This window comes from Pseudorca crassidens, chromosome 10 (assembly GCF_039906515.1).
Source record: "Pseudorca crassidens isolate mPseCra1 chromosome 10, mPseCra1.hap1, whole genome shotgun sequence".
NCBI lineage: Eukaryota > Metazoa > Chordata > Mammalia > Artiodactyla > Delphinidae > Pseudorca > Pseudorca crassidens.
The window spans coordinates 33,292,885-33,310,753 of record NC_090305.1 but is presented as its reverse complement, the minus strand read 5'-3'; the positions used below and the strand labels follow the sequence as shown (position 1 = coordinate 33,310,753).

Below are 17,869 nucleotides of genomic sequence, written 5' to 3'. Positions count from 1 at the left end.
CCCTGAATTTGTAACAACCAAAGCAATGAAAGCAAAAAGTCCTGGCACAGAAGAGCTTATGGGACTCCCATTTTGAAACCAATAAGATAGCATCATTTGTTGACTGTCACCTCAACCCCCAAGTCTGTTAAGGACGGTGTTGAGAGAGCAGGCCTTACTCAAGACAGGAGGCCTAACTGGTGTTTGTTTAGTAATACTAAGAGATCACTATCTCAGGCAAGTTTCTAGCCAGAGAGAGAAAGGCTATGAGAAAGCTCTTGGTTTAAGTCTTATTTGGAAGAGAGGGAAAACAAACAAGCAAACTAGGATAGTAGATTCTGTATCCAGTACAAAAATCAAAAAGCAACTCAGTGGTTGAAATCACTGCTAAAACTTCCTGCACCCGCCCAGAAGGCATGCTTGGGAGTCACACATTTCAACTACGGTACCAGCGCATGGTGGGTAGTGCTCAAGGGCTGCGGTGGCCCCCGCTGGTTCCCAAATGAGTGGCTTTGTTCCATGTAAGGGTGAGGAAGACAGAGAATAAGTGAATTTCCTACTGCAGATGCAAATCTATTAAAAAGTTTTAAATTGCAGAGTGTTTAAATCTAAGTATAGATAACAGCTACTTTTCCAGAACCCCTAATGGAGTCACTTTTTTTTTTTTAAATGGGAAGGAGAACCATTAAGACCTTGTATTAGAAAAGATCCTGGCAGGAAATGGGTGGCACACTCAACAGGTAACTGAGGAGCATTTATGGTAAGTACTGTTTACAATAGTGTGCAGTCAGGGCAGACTTCGTGAATGTGCAGCTTGTGTGGTCACACAGGACCCTGCACTTAGAAGGTCCTGCACTGCTTAATGCCTTGCGGTCGCCATCTTGAAATCCATTGTGGTTTTTGAATAAAAAGTTCTGCATTTTCATTTTGCACTGGACCCCACAAACTATGTAGTTAGTCCTTTGTGCAGGGCTAAGGGAAACCAGCAAGGGATGGTATAGGACCAAAGAACTAAAAACAGTGTGGAACCTTTACCACCCATAAGTCAGAAAGGGCAAGAAAGAGAAATACCTGGAATGGAGGAAACGCTGTCTCTGAAGTTATGGCTGTGACTGTAGCTGTAGGAGAGGGTCACACAACACAAGTGACGGCCTTCTGTAAGAACACAACACAGAACACAGCCATAGTCAACCCACAGCCTGCAGAGAGCACAGGCAGGTGAATAGCTACCCCAGCTTCTCTCTGCCCCTGCCCTCTGACCTCCTATATGTGCCTCCCATTGGCTGAACCCTACAGGAAGCCAGGGGCTCTGGGAGCCTGTTGATGAAATCAGTGGAGGGCAGCCTGCCAGGGCATAGGGTACAGTGGAAAAAGGTAAAAGTGAATCTGGAAAGGGCAGAGAATAGCCAGCTCAGGACTTTTACCTGAAATTTTCAGGATCATGGTTAAGAGTAAATAACATGAAAATGGAAAATTCAACCAATGAATTTCGGTAAAGGACTCTGTATTGATTATTAAAGGGTAATCATTTGGTATGCATCACGTACAAGGTTTTACATACTTTCAAAGGAAAAACAAGATGATCCAAGAATTTTCAAGAAAATTAGATGTTTGAAAGAGCCATCATTAAGTGAAGAGAGAAGCCTGGGATTTCAAAATTTTTAGAAACATTCCAGGCCCCAAAGTCAAATTTTGTAGGTAACACCCCACTCCCCTTCACCCTTAGGCCAACATCACAACAAAAAAGTACCTTTGACAGGCACAGCATCCCAAGAATTGCAAGGACCACTAGGGCAACAGCAGCTAAATAGAATGTATTCCAACCAAGGATTTGGCTATAATTAAATATTTGTAGATACCTTTCACACATGAGGAGCATTGAAAAGCTTGTACAGAGGGAGTTCATTATGCTGCTTTGTAACTTTCTTTTCTGACTACTCAATTCCTCTGAACATTTTAATACTATTCAGATCACCTTCCAAAAAGTACGTATCACTTATTAATTCACATGCCACTCAGAGTTCTTAACTATGTACATACGGGCTAAACTATATTTATCCTTTATAATTTCCTTGAAAAATAAAGATTTTTGCTGCAAATGTGAATAAGATTGCAGGACACATTTCATCTTTTTTAAAAAGTTGAGATAAAAGTCACAGAACACAAAATTAATCATTTTAAAGTGCATAATTCAGTATGCACTGAATTGTGTAATTCACAATTCACAATGTTGTATAGTCATCACGTCTATCTAGTTCCAAAACATTTTTATCACCCCAAAGGGAAGCACCATACCCATTAAGCAGTCATTCCCCATTCTTTCCTCCCCCTAGCACCTCACAACCACTTATCTGCCTTCTGTTTTTAGGTTTACCTATTCTGAATATTTCATATAAATAGAATCATAAAATACATGACCTTTTCTGTCTGGCTGCTTTCACTTAGCATAATGTTTTCAAGGTTCATTCATGCTGTAGCATGTGTCAGTACTTCATTCTTTTTTATGGCTGGATAATATCCCCTTGTGTGGATATACAACATTTTTTAAATCAATTCATCAGTTGATGGGCATATGGGTTGCTTCCAGCTTTTGACAATTATAAATAATGCTGCTATGAACATGAGTGTACAGGTACTTATTTGAACACCTATTTTCAGTTCTTTTGGTATACACATAGGAGTGGAATTGCTGGGTCATATGGTAATTCTATGTTTAACTTTTTGAGGAGCTGCCAAATTGTTTACACAGCCTTTTTAAGGGAACTCTGAAATCCTTTTAGAAGCACCCATTTTACAACCACTAGATATCATACCTAGAGTAACTAAGCCCATTCTTGCCTATAAAATAAAACACATTCCAAAAATTTTTCTGTGTGGGAGATACTCTAGTTAGCAATTGACTTGAGTTCTTATAATTTATTTAGGTTATTGGTTTATAAAGTAATACATGCTCATTGGAGAAATTTTTAAAACAACACTAAGTCAAAAAGAAAATACAGATCACTTGTAACCCACTGTGAACTCTTACACACACACACTTTTTTTTTTTTTACAAAAATAGCTTATCAGAGCGCTCATCAATAAATCCAGCCTGAAATAGAAAATGAAATTAAGTCAAAGAAGAAAAACAACACAGTAAACCTGTGAATGGTAACAATTTCACATCAGAAAGCACACTTACCTAGTTTTTTCAGTTCAGCCTGTTGCTGTAATAACCTGAAGCATGATTGTATGGTTGTGTAGGATAATTACCTAGTAAATCAACTCTGACTTTGAGTTACTGAGCCTGCATATAGAAGGTGTGGTTTTGGTTTGTTTATTCTTGTTGTTTTTTTTAATCTATTTATTTGACTTAATAGTATTTGTTTTCTCCCTTGGAATTGAGTTGAGGAACACAGAATTTTGACAAACTGTCTCTTTCAGATGGATTCAGAGGTCCTACCTAGATATAGGCTCTCTTTTCTTTTCTTTACGTAAATTTATTTATTTTATTCATTCATTCTTGGCTGTGTTGGGTCCTCATTGCTGCACGCAGTAGGCTTTCTTTTCTTAAATCAACATATAGTAAGTAAAATTGACGTTTGTGTGTGTACAGTCCTATGTGTAAACATCATCACAATCAAGATGCAGATGGTTCTATCACCTTCACCCTAAAAAATCCCTTTAGAGTTCCGCTCTCCCCCCATTGTAACCCCTGGAAATCACTGGTCTGTTCTCCATTACTCCTTCACTTGGCCTTCTTCCTAAATGTCATAGAAATGGAATCATAAAATATACAGTCTTTTGAGACTGGCTTCTTTGACTCCACATAATGTCTTTGAGACTCATTCATGTTGCTACATGTAATGATAGTATTTCATTCCTTTTTATTGCTCAATAATGTTCATACTCTACTAGCAGTAATATTTATTGCTAAATAGTATCTTTTCTTTTTTTTGCAGTATGCGGGCCTCTCACTGTTGTGGCCTCTCCCAATGCGGAGCACAGGCTCCGGACGCGCAGGCTCAGCGGCCATGGCTCACGGGCCCAGCTGCTCCGCAGCATGTGGGATCTTCCTGGACCGGGGCACGAACCCGTGTCCCCTGCATCGGCAGGCAGACTCTCAACCACTGCGCCACCAGTGAAGCCCCTCTAAATAGTATCTTAATGCTAAAGAGTATGAATGTACTCAATTTATCTGTTCACCCATTGAAGGATCTTGGGGTGGTCTCCACTGTTAGGTGATGATTAGAATAAAGCAGATATAAACATTCATGTGCAGGTTTTAGAGCGAACATAAAATTCATTTCTCTAAGGTAAATACTTAGGAGGGGGATCATACCATATCATATGGTAAGTATGTGTTTAACTTTATAAGAAACAGGCAAATTGTTTACCTGACTACCATTTTATATTCCAAGCAACAAATGAGAGTTCCAGTTGCTTCACAACCTCGCCGTCAGTAGATGCTGTCAGGCTTTTGTTGCTATTGATTTTATTTTCATCCTAATAGCTATGTAGTAGTATCTCATCGTGATTTTAATTTGCATTTTCCTAATAGCTGATTGTATTGACCATCTTTTCACGTGCTATTTTCTCTTTGGTGAACGTACATAGACGTTTAAGTCTTTTGCCCCTCGCCTTTTTTTTTTTCCATCTAGCAAACTACATATTTCACCTATTTATTTTACTTATTGTTTGTCTCTCCTATTAAAATGTAAATTCCATGAGGGCGGGGGTTTTAGTCTGTGTTGTTTTTGCTCTAAGGGCTATAACTGAAAATGCATGTAATTTATCTATCAACTATAACAGTGCTTCATACATTGTAGGAAAACTACAATAATATTTGTTGAATAAATGAGCATTTATTGCATACTTACTATGTGTCAGGGACCATTCTAAAAGCACCCTAATATTTTCAGATTTTGTTAGTGTTGTTGCTATTTTATTATTTCATCAATAATTTTTATTTATTCTTTACAAGTCTTTAATTGTTCAACAAACACACTGAGTCGTTGCTACCTTCCAGTTACTATGCTAGGGCTTAAGAATAAAGTGAAACCTTAGGAGGTTTAACCTTAGGAGACAGGTTAATATTGTAAAATAAGAAAGGTGCTGTGATAAAGATATGCACAGGAACCTGGCAAAGCACAGTGGGGGAATACGGAATTCATATTCTTAAGGGTCAAGGAAAGCTTTCTAAAAGAGCTGATCACTTAAATCAAACTGAAGTGAATAAAATGCTTAGTTTATACTTTTCCTATAATATTAAACAGAATTAATTTTAAACCTCGATTACTTTGTTCCCATCTACAGTAATGTAAATTATCCAGAAAGCACTATATTTTAAAATGGCATTGAAAACAAACAAACAGAAGGCATTGGTCTTTGTTTCGTATCAGGATAGGTACCTTTGTTTTAAGGATTATAACAATTAAACTATAACAAGATGTTCTCATTTTTTATTGGGTTGTTTGTTTTCCTACTATTGAGTTTTAAGAGTTTTTCTAGATACAAGTCCTTTGTTGATATGTGACTTGAAAATATTTTTCCCCAGTCTATAGCTTTTCTTTCTCTTAGTGTCTTTCACAAAGCAAAAGGTTTTCATTTTAATAAAGTCCGATTTGTCAATTTTTTTTCTTTTATGAGTTGTGCTTTTAATATCGAGTCTAAGAAAACTCCCTGATCCCAAGTCATAAACATTTCTACTATTTCTTCTTCTAAAAGTTGTATAGTTTTACATTTTACATCTATGATCTATTTTTGAGTTAATTTTTGTATAAAATGTGAGACTGAGGTCAAGCTTTTTTTGTCTTTAGCTTTTCGTGGCATACTTTTGCATATGCATGTTCAGTTATTCCAACATCACATATTGAAAAGGCTATCCTTTTTCCATTTAATTGCTTTTTTACTTTCGTTAACAACTGACATTTTGTGACTCCATTGCTTGATATATTCTGATCCATTGGTCTATGTCTCTATCCCTCCACCAGTACCACAGTGTCTTAATTATTGTTCCTTTACAGTAAGTTTTAAAATCAGGTAGACTGATTTCTCCCACTTTATCCTTCTTTTTCAAAATTATTATGGCTACTCTGGTCCCTTCAACTTTCCAAATAAATTTTAGAATCAGCTTGTCTATATCTGCAGAAATCTTATTGGACTTTTGATTGGAATTGTATTAAATCTATAGATTTCTTCAGAGAAAATTGACACGTTCAACTAAATTGGATCTTCCAACCCATGAATCCAGTATGTCTCTCCATTTATTTATGTCCTTTGATTTCTCTCCTCGGTGTTTATAGTTGTCAGCATACAGATCCTGCACAAGTTTTGTTCAATTTATACCTAAGTATTTCTCTTTTAAAGATTTTAAATGAAATATATATTTTAATTTTGATTTCCAAATTGTTTAAGCATGTAGAAATATAATCTTCTTTGTGAGTTAGCCTTATCTCTCGCAGTTGTGCTAAACTCATTTATTAAGACTTTTTCGGTAAATTCCTTGGGATTTTCTATGTAGAAAATCATGTCACCTGCAGATAGGTACAGTATTCTTTCTTTCTAATCTGTATGCCTTTACTTTCTTTCTCTGCCTTACTGCACTGACTAGGACTTCCTGTACTATACTGAATAGGAGTGTTGATAGAGGACATCTTTGCTTTGTTCCTGACCTTAGGAGAAAGCATTCAGTGTTTCACCATTAAACATTACATTAACTGTAGGTATTTTGTAGATGGGCTTTATCAAATTAAGGACATTTCCTTCTATTTCTATATTGCTGAGAGTTTCTATCATGAATCGATGCTGGATGTTTTCAAATGCTTTTTCTGCATTGTTTGATATGCTCATGTCATTTTTCCTTTTCAGTTTTTTAATATGGTGAAGTACATTGATTGATTTTTGAATTTGGAGCCAGTCATGCATTTCTAGGATAAACCCCACTTGGTCACGGAGTAGTATTCTATTTATATATTGCTGGATTTGATTTCCTAGTATTTTTTTTTTGAAGATTTTTGTGTACTGTTCATGAGGGACAGTGGTCTATAGTTTTCTCTCCTTGTACTGTCTTTGCCTAGTTTTTTGGTATCAAGGCAATTCTAGCCTCATAAAATGAGTTGGGAAGTGTTCTCTTCCCTTCTATTCTCTGGAAGAGATTGTGTAAAATTGGTGCTATTTGTTCTTTAAAAGTTTGGTAGGGCTTCCCTTGTGGCGCAGTGGTTGAGAGTCCGCCTGCCAATGCAGGGGAGACAGGTTCGTGCCCCGGTCCGGGAAGATCCCACATGCCGCGGAGCAGCTGGGTCCGTGAGCCATGGCCGCTGAGCCTGCGCGTCCGGAGCCTGTGCTCCGCAACGGGAGAGGCCACAGCAGTGAGAGGCCCGCATACCAGAAAAAAAAAAAAAAGTTTGGTAGAATTTACCAGTGAAACCGTTTGGGCCTGGAGGGTTTTTTTTTTTTTTTTTTTTAAGGTTTTCACCTATGGATTCCATTTCTTTAATATATATGTTGCCTATTTCTTCTTTGTGTGAGTTTTGGAAGTTTGTGGCTTTTAAGGAATTGGTCCATTTCATCTAAGTTATTGAATTTATGTGCATAGAGCTGTTCAGAGCACTGCCTTTTAATATCTGTGGGGTCTTTAATGACATTGGTAATTTGTGTCTCTTCTATTTTTTTAAATTTTTAGTATGGCTAAAGTTTATCGATCTCATTGACGTTTTCAGAGAATCAGCTTTTGATTTTATTGATTTTCTTTATTGTTTTTCAGTTTTCAAGGTCATTTTTTCTGCTCTTTATTATTTCCTTCTTTCTGCTTGCATTTGGTTTGTTTTGCTTTCCTTGGTTTCTTAAGATGGACGCTTAGTTGTTGATTTGAGACCTTTCTTCTTCTCTAAGGTAAGCTATTTTATAATGCTATAAATTTTGCTTTAAGAACTGCTTTAATTCACCCCACAAATTTTTATGTGTCCTGCTTCATTTTTGTCCAGGCAAAAATATTTTCTAAGATACATGTATCCCAATGTTCATTGCAGCACTATTTACAATAGCCAAGATGTGGAAGCAACCTAGATGTCTGTCAATAGATGAATGGATAAAGAAGATGTGGTACATATATACAATGGAATATTACTCAGCCATAAAAAAAGAATGAAATAATGCCATTTGTAGCAACATGGATGACCTAGAGAGTATCGTACTAAGTAAGCCAGACAACGACATATATCATATGATATCACTTATATGTGGAATCTAAAAAATAAAAATGATAGAAATGAACTTATTTACAAAACAGAAAGAGATTCACAGACATAGAAAAAAACTTATGGAAAGTGGGGGGAGGGATAAATTAGGAGGTTGGGAGTAACATATACACATTACTATGGATAAAATATATAACCAACAAGGACTTACTCTATAGCACAGGGAACTATACTCAATATCTTGTAGTAACCTATAAGGGAAGAGAATCTGAAAAAGAATATAGCCCCTAGTCCCCTGAGTCTCTTTCCACTAGACCCCCTTTACTTTAGCTTCTCCTCCAGGAAACCCCAAACCTTCCTTTAATTTAGCTACTAGAGAGTTAATGTCTGACACCACAAGGAGTTTACTGGACTTAGCTCCAGTGCTGTGATTGAAACTATTCTGATTGGTCAAGGCCAGTGCCTACCGGTCATTAAATATTTGGAATATCACCTCTGCCAGTACCTTATGTTTGTACAGCATTTTATAGTTTACAAAAGATATTTACATATATTATCTTAGTTAAGCTTCATGCCGGCTCCGTGACAGCAGTACGAATTGTTATTGCCATCATAAAATATTTTAATTATAAAATTAACCATTAAAAAATAATAATAATAAATAAATAAAATTAACACATATTAGTGTGGAAAATGAATGATTATTGGGGACTCTCTGCTCAGAAAAATTATCACTTACCCAAGATCATATGGTTATAGGAGTTTGGGTCTAAACTCCTAACAGCTTCAAGAATTGTCATATCTTAAGTGCTCGGTTTAGGGAAGGAAGATTTCACTCTGCACTGGATAGATCTGGGAAGGCAATTCCAGGAGGGAGGCACTGAGCTTGTATTGAGGAACCAGTGGGATCTGGTTGACAGAGAGGCAGAGCAAGGATATTCTACTCAGGAACAGTGTGAAATGTGGCCCACATGTAGTAAAAGATCCTATTTCCATGATCATTTCAAGACACCTTCTCTGGAGGTGTTGGAACTGAAATTCTCCAATGTTGAGTCTCAAAGAGCACCTGAGGCAAAGCTCTCCTCTCCTACCTTGCTTGTTCAATTCTGGAGCCGACGGAGGAGACAGGGAATGGGCATTCTGAAGCTGCTGAAGCTGAATTGTATTTATTGGGTCATTTTTCTCCTTCACACTTGGGTCCCTCCAGATAGAGCAATTGATGAAAAAGAAAGTGAGGAAGTCTGAAGTATTATTCACAGCCCCTCAGCTGCTGTTACCAAGTCCACACAAAGGCTTATCCAAGGAGAGAATGGTGCTCTAGGCCACCATAGTCCTAAAGTTCTTTGGGTGTTTGTGTTCTGTCTGCAATAGTAGTGGGAACCATTTGCTCACATCACACTCCTTAGGTCATTTAACAGCAGCACTGGGCCATTCCTTAAGGTGCTGCCAGGTGGCAGGATGGCAGTGTCAATTTCCAAGATGTCGCTGATGGCGTCCTCAAGGTTGAACTGAACAAGTGTCTCACTCGGGCGCTGGCCAAAGATGACTACTCTGGAGTTGAAGTCCGATTTACACCAACCAGGACGGAAATCATTATCTTGGCCTCCAGGACGCACAATGTTCTTGGTGAGAAGGGCTGGCGGATCCAGGAATTGACCGCTGTGCTTCAGAAGAGATTTGGCTTCCCTGAGGGCAGTGTAGAGCTTTAGGAGGAAAAGGAATATACGAGAGCTCTGTGCACATCACCCAGGCGGGATCTGCAGTACACACTTCTAGGAGGGCTTGCTGTGGTGTGCTGAAGGTCATCATGGAGAGTGGGGACAAGGGCTGCTAGGTCGTAATCCCTGGGCAACTCCAAGGACAGAGGGTTAAATCCATGAAGTTGTGGATGGCCTGATGACCCACAGTGAGGACCCTGTTAGCTTCTACACAGACACCACCGGGTGCCATGTGCTGCTCAGACAGGGTGTGCTGGGCATCAAAGTGAAGATCATGCTGCCTTGGGACCCAAGTGGAAAGACTGGCCCTTAAGAAGCCCCTGCCTGACCACTGAGCATGGTGGAACCCATAGATGAGACACTGCCCCCTGTCACCTTCCCCATCCCTGAACAGAGGGAGGGAAGCCATAGACGCCTGCCGTGCCAGCAAGTACCCACTGCATAACACAGTCTCCTTGGCAGCTGGATTTAGAGTCTGATGTTGCTCTATAAAGACCTTTAATAAAATCTTTTTTTTTTTTTTTTTTTTTTTTGCGGTACTCGGGCCTCTCACTGTTATGGCCTCTCCTATGGCGGAGCACAGGCGCTGGATTCGCAGGCTCAGCGGCCATGGCTCACGGGCCCAGCCGCTCCGCGGCACATGGGATCTTCCTGGACCGGGGCACGAACCTGTGTCCCCTGCATCGGCAGGCGGACTCTGAACCACTGCGCCACCAGGGAAGCCCTAAAATCTTTTTTTAAAAAAGTAGGGTTGCATCCAGGTTTCATGGAGTCTGAATCTTATACAATCTGGGGCCTCTTTTTTTTTTTAATTTATTTATATTTTTGGCTGCACTGTGTCTTCCTTGCTGTTCGCAGGCTTTCTCTAGTTGCAGCGAGCGGGGGCTACTCTTCGTTGTGTTGCACGGGCTTCTCATTGCAGTGGCTTCTCTTGTTGCAGAGCACAGGTTCTAGGTGCACGGGCTTCAGTAGTTGTGGCACACCACACGGGCTTAGTTGCTCCGCAGCATGTGGGATCTTCCCTGACCAGAATCAAACCCGTGTCCCCTGCCTTGGCAGGTGGATTCTTAACCACTGCGCCACCAGGGAAGTCTGGGGCCTCTTTTTTTAAAAAAGAAAACACAATTACAAACAGAAAATCAGCTATAGAACTTTGGAAAGAACTTGTAAGTGAGGGTCCAGAAGCTTTAAGTTCATTAGCAACCCCGTTGCTTAACATGAATAACAGATCTGAGAAAAAGAAGGGAAATGATTCAATTAAATAGCGCAGGATTATTGTTCTCTGTATATTCACCTCTGCTTAACCATAATTTTTAAAATCTGCTAAAAGAAAGGGAAACTATCCAACTAATGGCACGGGAGTATTTTTTTTGATGGTACCTGTGCTCCCAGGCTTTTTTTTTTCTCTCTCTCTCCAGTACTTTTAAAAAGTTTTATCGAGATATAATTGACACACAAAAACTGCTCATATTTGAAGTATATAGTCTAAGTTTTGAAATATGTAGACCCCTGCGAAAGAATCACCATAATCAAGATAATGAATATATTCATCAGTCTCAAAAGTTTCCTCATGCACCTTTGTAATTCTTCCGTCCAGCCCCTGCTTATACCTCCGCCCCTATTTTTTCATATATTTTAATCTGCTTTTCTAGTTGTTTAAGGCAAAAGGATAAATTTGGACCCTGTTGTTTCATCTTGTCCAGAAGTAGGTGCCTCCAGGCTTTTTTAACACAGAGACACATATAATCCACCCAAACATAAAGAGGTGAAGAGATGCTCCTTTAGGGTAAGTATGGTTTTGAACAGAGGAACTAGAAGACCAGTAAGGTTTTGCACAGAGGATCTACAAGACCAATAAGAACTCCCCCATCTTAATTAAGGGCAAAAGGGGAGGAGAACACACCTAAGAGGTGTCCAGTCCAGATGGGTCTTTCTTTGCAAACCCACAGATGCACTTTTGAGACGTAATCATCAGTGAAGAAATCACATAAAAGAAGATGACATTTTCTCCCATTCTTGACTTGTCATAAACCCACAATGAAATTAATTTTGGTTTCAATTTATGTGTCTTGGGTATGAGCCACTGTTATGCTGAATGTACTTGTGCCTGAGTGAAGTTTCTATATGAGTTCAATAAGTGTTCGATTCTTCAGTGTTCACTGAGCACCTATACGTATACTGGGGATTTGCAGAGACCCTTGCATCCTGCCTCGCCCTCTGCTTATTCTCTGGCAGGTTTATCATCCAAGGCTGGGCCCAAATGCTCCTTCTAGGGCCACTCAGCCTAGTCATCTTTTCCTTCCAAAGTACTTGCCAACTGTACATTTAGTTCTCGGTGAACACTTTCCTGAATAGCTTGTCTTATTGCTAAATGTTTTTCCAATGTAGGTATGAATGAGATCATACAGCTCTTAAAGGCAAGTCCATATCCGTACTACTTCTTAGCACCTGTGCCCGCATCACAGAGCCTAACACTATTTGATATACATTTATTTTACTTTAATATCCTTATTATATAAATAACTCTTGTTCATAATGAAAATGTTCATTATGGAAATGTTAGGTGATGCAGACAAGCAAAAAGATTTAAAAATTAACCATAATTCCAATATCAGAGAATAACTGCTGTTGACATTTTGTATAGGGTGTACAACAAATAGGATGTATAGAGGACCTAAAGTTTTAATGGAAGAAATTGAAAGATACACAACCACAAGTTAGAAGGGGTAAGAGGAGGCAGTGACATTTCTTGAGACGCCAGGAAGATGATGTGCTCTTTGTGGCCCAGGGCGGGCAGCATGAGTGTGCTTTAGAGACCTGGCAGAGCGTGCTGTCCAGAAAATATACTTCTCCCACCAGTTCTTGGAATCCTTATAGCAGGAATAAAGTCCTTCTACAATAGTGTTAAAACAACTTCAGGAGACATGTGGTCCCCGAACCAGCAACATCAGCATCACCTGGGAACTTGTCAGAAATGCAAATTCTCAAGCCTGATCCTAGACTTAACTGAATCAGAAACTCTGGTGGTTGGGTCCAGCAGTCTGTGTTTTAACAAGCCTTCCAGGTGATCCTGATGCACGATAAAGTTTAAGACCCACCATCTGAGACTGGGAGCTATCTTGTTCATTGTTGAGTTCTCTCTCTCAGCACCTGGTGCCTAGAAGGTCATGAAGAATCTGCTAAATCAAGGATACAAATACCCCTTAAAGATGCATCACTTTTAAAAATTATTTTTATTATGGTATTATTTCTCATCGAAATATGTAAAAGATATAATGAGTACCTAGTATATCCAGCACTATCTATAGCAAATTAAATCTTAACAGTTGGCCACATTTCCTTTAGATATTTTTTTGGAGAACAAAATCATTGCAGATACAACTGAGAGCTTTCTGTGTGTCCTCTTCCCAATCTCATACTTTCTCCTTCTTCAGAAATAACCAAGATCATGAATAATTAATCATTCTTATACATGCTTTATGCTTTTACTGCATATTCATGTATCTATAAACAGTATATGGCATTGTTTTGCAGGTTTTTAAACTATTTAAACGGTGTCACACTCTACATACCCTGCAATTAGCTTTTCTTCATTGTTTTTGAGATTTATCATTGTGCAGACACAAAGCTGTGATTCATCATTGTAATTGCTGTATAATATTCCCTTGTATGAATACACAGTGATATATGAATCTGATTTTCCATTAATGGCATTTAAATATTTCCAGCTGATTCAGTTTTTCACTACTAAAAGTAATGCTGCCACAAACATATATATCTTCAGGTACAAACAAATAGTTTTCCTCTAAGGTATAGACTTGAGTCAATTTCCTGTGATGTAGGATTAAGAGCATTTCCAATCTTAATAGATAAAATCAAATTGCTCCCCAAAGTGGCTGTACCAATTTCCCCACTCTTTTCCAACATTTGGTATTGTTGGAGTTTTAGACTTCTGCCAACCTGATGAGTATGAAATATCAATAGTATCTCATTTGTATTATAAATTTCTCACTACCTTAATTTCTGGTGAGGCTGAGCACCTTTTTGTATGCTCATAAACCATTTGGATTTAAGAGATGTACAATTAACACATATTCACACGGAAGTATAAATCGCTAACATATCTCTACTTCTGAAAGTGATTTTTGATAGGGAGAAAGCCTGAGAGGGAAGAATAAGTGGGGAAACCTCTGTAGGGATGGGAGGAGATAGAGTGGGGAGAAGGTAGAGGTATCATTTGCCTTCCTCAAGGTCCTTTCAGGGCTGGTCCTGGCCAATTGTCACATCAGCTGTGTTCCCTTCCCCTAAGAGCTGGAATCCCTGGGAGAGGCTGAAGGAAAGTGGAAGTTGTAGTAAAATCTTCACTGAGGAAGGCCTTTTCTGGTCCTGAGTTTTTCAGGCTTCTTGGATTCAAGACTAGCTAAGCCAGTGGTTGTCAATGAGAGAAATACATCCCTACTAAGGTATGTTGTGGAAATTTGGGGGGATTTTTGATTATCACAATGATCAGGCGTTATTGGCATTAGGAGATTGGGACCAGGGGTGCTATACCTCCTTCCATGTATGAGACAGTACTACCCACCAAACAATTTCCATGAATGTTCCGCACAACTTTCAAAAGCCCATTTATATGGGTGGAAAGCCTGTTCTAATGATCAAGACTAGCACCTAACTCTTTTCCACATAATCACAAAGTGTATTGTGGGTTTACACTGATTTTTCCAGGAATGTAAACTACTATTTAAACTGAGAGAAGATTCTAACTTTCTTTTGCTCAGCATTGACAACTTCATTACGTTTTCTATTATAGTTAGGCCTCTGCATTTTATATAGTTTTATGATAAACAGCTCTTCTTTTCTTTCCCCTTTATATGTGGACATTATAATTATTTAAAAATTTTGTGTGTAGAATGATCATATTACCTATGAATTTCATTTTGGTATAGAAAAAGGACATTACAAAATGTTTTTTGGGAACCAGTGAACTAATAGTTCCTTGTTAAGGAAAGCTAGGCTAAGAGAGTAAAAAAAAAACCCTAACTTACCCCAAGATGCCACAGTTGGTAACTGAGAGACCTACAAGACCCTTATAGGATGAATCTAAAGTGCTTCCAAAACCAGGGGAAAAAAACATTGGTCCAAATCTTTAAATGGGAAATTCTATCATAGAGGACCTTATAACTAAAAAGGAGGCATAGATGAGGCCTGTCCTGGGGTAGACTCAAGGAAAATAATTTCAGAGGATAACTTATAAATAGGTCTTAAAAGAACAATCTCATGCCACCAGGGCCTCTGCAGAAGGTTGTATAGCTGTGCCCTGGCTGAGGGGACAAATGGAGTTGAATTCCACCCTGCATTCTGCTCACCAAGATGTGTGCCCAAATGAAGGGTCTACCTTTTAAAATTTTGCACAAAGGAGGTTATTCACACACGGCCCCATGTGCAACCACCACCATCTCTGCTGGTTCACACTAAAAAATCGGCTAGTTTTCATCTTCAGATCCAAACCATCATTGCTAGCAATATATTCTTTATAACAATATTCCACTGATCTAGAACAAAAGCAATTTAAAAGCCTCAGGCTGTTATAATAGAATTTTCCTCATGTGAAAAAGTAAGCAGTGCTGTTGTATTATTAATGGAGTTTTATTGTTTTTTCCACCAAGTTGACAGTTTTAGGATCATGTTGGTACGATTTATTCCACTAAATAATTAGAATACTTCTGTCACATTTCTATCTTCCTTTTCTAAATTGGAAATATTTGTATTCTTGCTTCAAAGTCCAACATTTAATGAGATTTGAACTTGTTTGCTTTGTGTTGAATGGGATTAACCCCCCCTCCCCCGCCAGAGCCCACTCTCAAGTCTTTGTGTTGGGGAGGCCCTGGTTATGTGGGCAAATGGATGGTTATTCTCAGCAATAAAAATGAGCAAATAACATGAAAGCACCCATACCTCAAAAAGCAGAAGAGTGACCTCTGTTTGACCTTGAGGTCTGTGTGCTGAAAAGTTCCTTAACAGACATAACAAGCTTCGAGCCAGAGAGAAAGAGAAGAAGATTGCTTACTTTCTGATTACTTTGTTTAAACCAACCTCCTTTCTAGTTTATAATCCTTTAGGGGAGCATATTAAGAAGGGGTGGTTTAAGGTCTGTTTAAAGTGGAGGAGCATCATGAAATAAACAATTAATATTTAGGAAAGGGACCCAGAACCCTGTATTTGTAGGATTTTTTCTTCCCCCATTTAATGAATAATAGCCTTGGGCTGTGGTCTTGGGCATCCCATGTATTGATTTTGATTACTGTTGTCATATATTCACTGGTTACACTCTTTGCGTTATTTTGGACAATCCAAAAATTAGGAGAACTCATTAGAGTAAATAATGCGACCATCTCTGCTGGCATGAGTTGTGTATAGAACACAGGAGTGTCAATTCCAGTAACAGGGAAGCAAATTCAGTAGTCACATTTTATCCTGGCCAAGTGGTCTTGGAACTTTTGCCTGGGGTAATTTTTTAAAAATCAGTCCTATTCCTTGCCTTTCAGCCAAAGACTCCATTACATTGCAGCTTAACATTTGGTCTCTGTTGCTCCTACCCGGAGGCTGTTCTGCATTTTCCAGCTTCTAGGCTTCTGCTCAGGTCAGTGCCTCCTGCTGGGATGACCTCCCCAGGCTTTTGTGCCTATTGAATCCTTCTTATCCTCAAAGGGGAGTTCAAATCCCAGTTCTTCCAAGAATCAAACTGCCTTCACACCTGTTCTTCCTCCTCCAAATTTCGGCAACTCATTGCTTAGCCCTTCCCAATATATGTTCCTCGTGCTGCAGCTAAGACCCGACACAGCCAAAAATAAATAAATAAATAATAAATACATCTTAAAAAAAAAAAAAATCATTGTATCACCAGCAGTGCCTGACACAGTACATGATAAATTCTGAACAGCTATCTGTTAAAACTTGAAAATATTTTCCTTCTGACTTATAACAGTTTTCATTGTCATTAATGTTACAATTTCTCTCTTTAAAATCATGCCCATTTGTCTTATGCTCCAGTTTCAAAATCTGGTATTGTTAAAGTTGGTACTGCATAAAAAGTTTTTTATGCTTACAGATGAAGTCACTTAAGAAATAGAAGAGATAGCAAGAAAAAATGGGAGGAGGCCATTATTAGATAACAGAGAGAAGGAGGAATGGCGCAGAGGAGCCCATGTAAAAGATGTCTTTCATTGGTTTAATTTCATCTGACTAATTTTGCTCCATTTCAGGCAAAGGAGAAACAAGGCATTTATATACCTGTACAGTTCCCTGTAGCCCCGCCTTCTTTCATTTACTTGACCTTCTGATAACGACCTACTTGAACCAGCATATGTGATCTATGATAGGGACCCCAGTCACTTAGCAGGAAGTAGTGCTATAGAAGTTTTGAACCATGCTATCCAATGTATCGGTCAGAACCTGGTCAAGAAATCAAAGCCATTCCAGCTCTTACAAGAAAGAAAAGATACTGTTTTTGAGAGTGTGGGATGATGGTCACTTTTTCCCATCTTTCTACTGTCTTATGTCTTCCAAAGTTTCCACAATGATCATGTACTACTTTCAGAATCCGAGAAAGTAAAACAAATTATATTTTAAAGACGACGCTTATTCCAAAGACTTAAGACGATCTTCCCATATTCTTGGAAGAGAAACACATTAAGCCACCGTCAGTGATTAAAATAATCGTCAAACTCTTCCTAGGGATCTGTATGTTGACCTTTGACAAATCACTTAACTTTCCTTTGCAGCCCTTTGGCTGTCTGAAACATTGTCACACGTGTGCCTGTTCTTTCACATAAATGTGGCTGAGATTAATGAGGTCACCATTTCTAAATGTTCTTCAAGATCCTTCCATGGAAAAGCATTTTGCAGGAACAAATGATTATTGCCCTATTTCCTTGAACATCGATGTCTGCCAACCTTGAATAAAATTTTATTTAGAAACACTCTTCCCTATGTCTT

General features: G+C 38.7%; 1 protein-coding gene and 1 pseudogene across 1 annotated transcript in view; one reads left to right on the top strand and one right to left on the bottom strand.

Annotated features, from left to right (window-relative positions):
- Positions 1 to 17,869, bottom strand: part of TRERF1 (transcriptional regulating factor 1) — a 295,497-nt gene that overhangs the window by 208,456 nt on the left and 69,172 nt on the right. The gene's annotated exons all lie outside the window — the stretch shown is intronic.
- LOC137232901 (small ribosomal subunit protein uS3-like) lies at positions 8,129 to 10,319 on the top strand (annotated as a pseudogene).